Below are 7,697 nucleotides of genomic sequence, written 5' to 3' on the forward strand. Positions count from 1 at the left end.
ATTAATATCTATACTCCCTATCAGGGAGCCCTGAAATATGTAAAGCAATTACTAACAGAACTAAAGGGAGAAACAGACAAAACACTATCATAATAGGGGACCTAAATACCCCACTGTCAGATATGGACAAATCATCCAAACAGAAAATCAATAAGGAAATAACATCCTTAAATGATACATTAGACCAACTGGATGTAATTAACATTTACAGAGCCTTCCATTCCAAAACAGCTGTTTATACATTCTTCTCTAGTGCACATGGAACATTCTCAAGAATCAACCACATACTGGGACACAGAGATAACCTTAGCAAATAAAAGAGGATTGAAATTATACCAACCATATTCTCTGGTCATAATGCTTTAAAAATAGAGACCAACTGCAAAAAGAATTCGAGGAGAACCACAAATAAATGGAGATTAAATAACATGATACTGAAGAATAACTAGATCAGAGAAAAAATAAAAAGAAAGATCAAGAGATACATAGAAATGAATGATAATGATAGTACGATATATCAAAACTTGTGGGACATCGCAAAAGTGGTCATAATAGGAAAGTTCATATCATTACAGATTTATCTCTAAAAACAAGAATGAGCCCAAATAAACAACCTAACGCTTCATCTGAAAAACAAGAAAAGAAAGAATGAATGAAGCCTAAAGTCAGCAGAAGGAAAGAAATAATTAAAATTAGAGCAGAAATAAATGAAATTGACAACAAAAAATCAATAGAAAAAATAAATATAACAAAGAGCTGATTCTTTGAGAAGGTTAATAAAATTGACAAACCTCTGGCTAGACTCACTAAAGAAAAAAGAGAAAGGACACAAATAAACAAAATCAGGAATGGAAGGGGAAATTATGACTAACATTACATAAATACAAAGAATCATACAAGAGTACTATGAAAAAGTATATAATACCAAATTTAATAACATAGAAGAAATGGACTAGTACTCAGAAAAATACAACTTTCCTAGACTGAATCAAAAAGAACTGAAAAATTGAAATAGACCAATCAGTGGTATGGAAATGGAAACAATTATTCAAAATTCTACCAAAAAGAAAAAGTCCAGGACCAGATTGCTTCACCAGTGAATTCTACCAAACATTCAAAGATTTAATACCTATTCTCCTCAAAATCCTCCAAAAAATAGAAGAGGTGGAAATACTTCTCAACTCATTTTATGAGGCTAATATCTCCCTGATACCAAAACCTAATAGAGATAACAGAAAAAAAGAAAACTACAGACCAATATCTCTCATGAACACAGATGCAAAAATCCTAAATAAGATACTAGCAAACAGAATACAGCATCATATTAAAAAGATTATACACCACAATCAAGTGAGCTTCATCCCAGGGACACAGGAATGGTTCAACATATGCAAATCAATTAATGCAATACACCATGTAAACAAATTAAAAAATAAGAATCATGTGATTATATCAATAAATGCAGAAAGGGCTTTGACAAGATACAGCATCCACTGATGATCAAAACACTTAACAAAATTGGTATAGAAGCAAAGTACCTTAACATAATAAAGGCCATCTATGACAAACCCTCAGCCAACTATACTTAATGGTGAAAAACTAAAAACCTTCTCTCTTTGATCAGGAATAAAGCAAGGCTTTCTACTATCACCACTGTTATTCAACACAATGTTGGAGGTCCTAGCAAGTGCAATCAGACAAGAGAAAGCTATAAAAGGCTTCCAAATAGGAAATGAAGAAGTCAAACTGTCACTATTTGTGGATGACATGATTCTCTATATAGAAAACCCTAAAGATTCCACAAGAACACTATTAGAAACAATATACAAACACAGTAAAATCTCTGGATACAAAATCAACGTTAAAAAATCCATAGGGTTCGTATATTCTAATAATGAAGTATCAGAAAAAGAAGTGGAAAAAATAATTCCTTTTGCAATTGCAACAAAAAGAATAAAATACCTAGGAATAAATCTAAGGAAACCTGTGAAGGACCTATATAATGGAAACTATAAGACCATCTTAAAAGGAATCAAAAAAGGTACAAAGAAATGGAAAGAGATTCCATGTTTTTGGATTGGAAGAATCAACATAGTTAAAATGACCATATTACTTAAAAGATTATATAGATTTAATGCATTCCCCATGAAAATCTCATCAGCATATTTTAAAGAAATAGAATAAAAAATCATCAGATTTGTATGGAAGCACAAAAGACCCCAAATTGCCAAAGCCATCCTGAGAAAAAAGAACGAGGCTGGAGGCATCACACTGCCAAACTTCAAATTATACTACAAAGCGACAGTAATCAAAACAGCATGGTTTGACAGAAAAACAGACCCACAGACCACTGTAAACGAATCGAGAGTCCAGAGGTAAACCCATATTTACATGGGCAAATAATTTTCGACAAAATAAGCCAAAAATATACAGTGGAGAAAAGAAAGTCTCTTCAATAAATGGTGCTGAGAAAACTGGAAAGCCACCTGCGAAAGACTGAAACTGTTTTCTATTACCATATACTGAAATTAACTCAAAATGGATTAAGGACCTGAATATAAGAACTGAAACAATAAAACGCATAGAAGAAAACATAGGAACTAAACTCAAGGAACTTGGACTTAAAGAGGATTTTATGAATTTGTCCTCAAAGGCAACAGAAGTAGAAGCTAAAAATAATGAATGGGACTACATCAAAATAAAAAGCTTTTGCTCAGCAAAGAAATTGTCAATAAAGTAAAGAGAGAACCATCCAAATGGGAAAATGTATTTGCAAGCAACACCTCCAATAAGGGCCTAATATCTAAAATATACAAAGAACTCATACAACTCAATAACAACAAGAAAACAAATGATCCAATCAAAAAATGAGCAGAAGACCTAAACAGACACTTCTCCCTAGAGGACATAGAAATGGCGAACAAATATACGAAAAGATGTTCAACATCGCTAGCTATTAGAGAAATGCAAATCAAAACTACAATGAGATAGCATCTCATACCTGGTAGAACAGCTATAATCAACAGAACAAGTAATAACAAATGCCGGAGAGGATGCAGAGAACAAGGAACCCTCATACATTGCTGGTGGGACTGTAAATTGGTACAGCTACTATGGAAAATAGTATGGAGGTTCCTCAAAAAACTAAGAATTGATCTACCTTATGATCCAGCAATCTCTCTACTGGGTATTTACCCCAATGACTTGAAAACCCATATCTGAAAAGATATTTGCATGCCGATGTTCATAGCAGCATTATTAACTGTGGCCAAGACATGGAAGCAAACCAAGTGTCCTACAATAGATGATTGGCTAAAGAAGTGTTGGTACATATATACAATGAAATATTACTCAACCATAAGAAGAGATGAAATACTGCCATTTATGACAACATAGATGGACCTCGAGATAATTATGCTAAGCGAAATAAGCCAGACAGAAAAAGTAGAAAATCACATCACTTATACGTAGGATATAAACCTAAAAGCCACAAATGAACAGGACAAACAAATAGAGACTCATGGACACGGACTAGAGATTAGTGGTTACCAGAGGGTAGGGAGTGAGGAAAGAGGGAGTTGGTAGATGGTTAAAGGGGGTCAAATATATGGTAGCTGAAGAAAACTGGACTTTGGGTAGTAAACACATAATAGAATATATAGATGTCAAATTATAACGTATATCTAAAAATTATAGTGCATTAACCAGTGTTACCCCAATAAACTTAATTTAAAAAGTCACTTATTTTTATTAAAAATGAAAATTCAAGCTTTTTAGAAAAACAGCTATAAAATTGCTACAAAAAGAACACATTGTAATGTAAAGAAAAAAACAAAAAAATATTTGTCTGAGATGATACCTACATACATAGAGGAAATTCTACCAAATCTCTTCCTACAATACTACCAGAAAAGCATCCATATGTTAAATATTTCTTCTAGCTATGAAGGATAAACAGAAATATTTATAAATGGATAGAAACATCTATGTAGCCTGTAGGTGGGTCCCAACAACATGTATATAGGAGAAGAAGCTCAGAGCAGGCAGGAAGCTTAGAAATTAAAGGTAAGAGGAAAAAAATTAACATTTAAATTTTGGTTTGAAATTTAAACCCTGAAATTAGTAATATATGCTATATTTAACTAAATGAATAACTTATTATTATTTCTTATAAAGTATATACTGGTTCTATAGCTCAAATAGTCATTTTAGAGATAAATATTTAGAGTCACTTACCTCTTTAATTAAATAAAATCTAACTGGATTTTGTTTGTGACACTTGAATATATTAATATTCTTTTAAAAAGACATACTATTGAAGCACATTGCTTTAACATTTGATATTTTGTGTTATTTAAAGGTATTGGTATAGATTAAACTACTCAAAAATTTAACCAGAAGAAAAAAATCTTAATGTTTAAATAGGATATGTGTGAATTTTTGTTTTTGTTTTTGTTTTGCTTTTTTTTTTATGAATTGTAAAACCTATCTTCTTTCACAGAGTTTAAGATTGTAATGCTTTCTTCCCTCTCATTATCCAACTGTGAAATTATGTGTTTGTCTTATCTGCATAAAGTAGGATAGGGAAACTTTGTTTAACAAATAATGATTATATAGTAGGACATTCTTCCTCCATTTAAATAAAAGAGTAACATTTCCAAGTCATTTCCCAAAGACTACCTAGAGTTTTTAAATTAGAATCAGCTGGGGCAGACGTATACTCATTATATGCCACCACTAGAAAAGGAAGACACAAATGAGATTAGTTCAGAAAAGTGGTTGATACAAAGCAGAGTTAATTCTAGAAAGGACTGTTTACTTTTAAGTATAGAAGGACAATTTATGAAAACAAGAAAGCATAGGACTAAGTGCACTTAAAATGCCTTTCTTAGGACAGAGTTATCCCGGACAGTAGGAAAGATGTTAAAACATTTTAACAATGGGATTTTTATTACTTTTTTACTAAGATAGAAGCTAGGATAGAGATTTTAAAGTTATAACAATCTAAAAAAACAGACATACTAAAAATAATATGTTTAGTACATATACGACTTTATTTACATTTATTTTGGTTCCTTGCCTTGTTTTACATTAGGGAGTTTATAAAAATTAAAAGTGAATTTTTGCTTTCTATTAAAGTTATAATAAACACAAAGTTATATTTCCTTGTATAAGGCTAGTGAGCATAATGTGGTATATCTTTTGGAAGTTAATTTTCCCCGCTCCAAGAAATCAGTTTAATCTAAATATATCACCACCTAACACTACGATCAATCACCTAGTAACAGAAACTAGCTGGCAACGAAATTTGTGCACAAAATCTTATTTGAGATTGCACTTTAGGACCTCAGTCTTTGGAAGGAATATTACATTTCTATCATCTTTTTGTGATTATTCTCTCTGAATGATTGTAAATCTCCTGAGGTTAATCTATATTATTTTCTTTTTCAAATATTTATTACCTATTAAATAATGTTTCTTATACTGTACTCTATTTGTATTTCTCATTGCTCTTGAACTTAACAGTTCAGGAAGAGAGGTTGATCTTATCTAATAGTGATAACATTGGTGAATATATTACGGTACATTAATAAAAGAGGATAATAACAATAGCTAACACTTTTGTTAAATCCTTACCATGTGCCTGGAATAAATATAAGTGTGTAATTTATACCAATTTACTTATTACAATAGCTATATCAGTTAACTTAAATATAAGCAGGTTAAATAATGGGTTCACTTATCCAGAATGTGGAAATCAAACCTAATCAGTTTCGCTTCAGACCTTGAGATCATAAACAATGTTATATTCTACTCAAACCTCAACAATTAGTCAAAAACATTGGTCTACTACTTTTTTTTTTTTTTTTTTATGCCTACAGCACCTGAAATTCCTAGGTGGTCTCCCATCCAAGTACTAACCAGGCCTGACTTTGCTTAGCTTCCGAGATCAGATATCAGGTTTGTTCAGGGTGGCATGGCCCTAGACCATGGACCATGACTCCACTGGGGCATGAACCCAGGACCTTCTGCTTCTAAAGCAGACATACTAACCACTACACTATGGAATCATGTCTGGATCTACCTATAGTTGAATCTACATACAAATTAAATAAGAACTGACCAAAGCATAAGTCAGGACCTTAAAGATATAGTTCACTACTTATAAAAAAAAAAAAAAATCGAACATCTGACACACTGTATAAAATCTAAAAAAAAAAGAAAAAAATGGAAGGGTAGAATTAAGAATGTGACCTATGTTACATACTAGCTTATACTCTATTGCTTCTATCGCACTTCTGATGACAAAGAATAAAAAGTATAAGGAAAAATATAAAGCCAAGTTTATCAACTTACCTCTAGTGAAGCAATTCAATGGTTAGCTCATCAATGGGAAAAGGCAGGATTGTTTTTTTTAGGTGCCAGAAAGGGTCATGGTACAAGATGTTTAAGGATTGAAAATTAGCACTCAGATAAGACAAGATGGGGGCACAGATCTGTTTCTAGTTTATTAAAACAAATCCCATCATTTATTGATTAGGAAAATGTCTCCAGACATATTTACTAACAGTTAGTGTACTGAGTTAACTCAGAGGTTAGCCCTTTAAGATTCAGCTAGTTAGATACAGGTGTGGTGAAATACAATATTCATTTTATATTATTTAGGAAGTACTGTTGTAACCATAACATTTCATTTTATACTCTCAGCATTTAAGGGAAGTAGCATAACCTTAATTTGAGCTAAGTATCCTTCATTGCTGAAATGTTATAATGGCAGACGTTCATTTACACAAGCAAATCATTTCTAATTCTGTCTTCCTGAGAAACCAGGATTGCTTCTACTTCCTCAGATTGTATGATCATGTATTCACTTCTAATCTTTATATAAACTAATGTAACAAAGTGATACATGTACATAATCTAAATAAAACTCACATAGAACTAACACTTTTTAAAAGAGAGACAGAAATTTCCTTCTGCACCTCCTCCCATTCAACAGTCCTAATCTCAAGAGACAACACTAGCATCTCTTTTACCTGTTTTTTTTTTTCTTTTTTTTTCTGATGTGTACCTTCATATAACTTAATTTGCCACTCTCTTAGAGTGGAGGGAAAAAAATACTATGTGATGTTTACAACAAACTCTAATAGGAGAATTCTGGCATAGTCCTCTGAAGTTATGGAGCAAAGCCATGCCGTCTGTAGCAGAGAACTATACACCACTCAAAAAGTAGTTCCTGGCATAATACTAGGTCCTGGCAGAGACTTAGAATCTACTCTTAGAGCATTCTGAAGACAATATGGGCAGAACCACCCACCATATCTGGGTTCTGTTATACCTACCAGTTCATAATTTCAGATGGGCCCAGCATCAATCCATATTAAGATCAAAATGGTACATCTAGGATAGGGCACAAACAGAGCCATAAGACACAAGCAAATTGCATGAGCAGATGGCTCAAATTCCTGTTATCCACTACTATTGCAGTAGCATCTCTCCTTCAGTTCATATCTATGGCTACAGGCAGGCCCCCAAGATCTGTTGATGGAACCAAAACAAGACTGAACTCTGTTCAAGATAGATATCTTGATACGTGGATGCCAACCAAAAATCACTCCTAACTTTATTAATTATTCATTCAACCATTCTTTCACTCAACAATTGAAAAGTTTGTTGTTAAAAAAAATGTTTAAGAA

General features: G+C 32.5%; 1 non-coding gene and 1 pseudogene across 1 annotated transcript; both read right to left on the minus strand.

Moving 5' to 3' along the window:
- Positions 1–5,873: 5,873 nt before the first annotated feature.
- On the minus strand, positions 5,874–5,989 carry LOC112471589 (annotated as a pseudogene).
- Positions 5,990–5,998: 9 nt separating this feature from the next.
- TRNAL-UAG lies at positions 5,999–6,071 on the minus strand. The gene has a single exon. It is a non-coding gene; the product is annotated as a tRNA-Leu (tRNA).
- Between the last annotated feature and the right edge of the window lie 1,626 nt (positions 6,072–7,697).

The sequence above is a fragment of the Pteropus alecto genome, unplaced genomic scaffold (assembly GCF_000325575.1).
Source record: "Pteropus alecto unplaced genomic scaffold, ASM32557v1 scaffold57, whole genome shotgun sequence".
In the NCBI taxonomy this organism is placed as follows: Eukaryota; Metazoa; Chordata; class Mammalia; order Chiroptera; family Pteropodidae; genus Pteropus; species Pteropus alecto.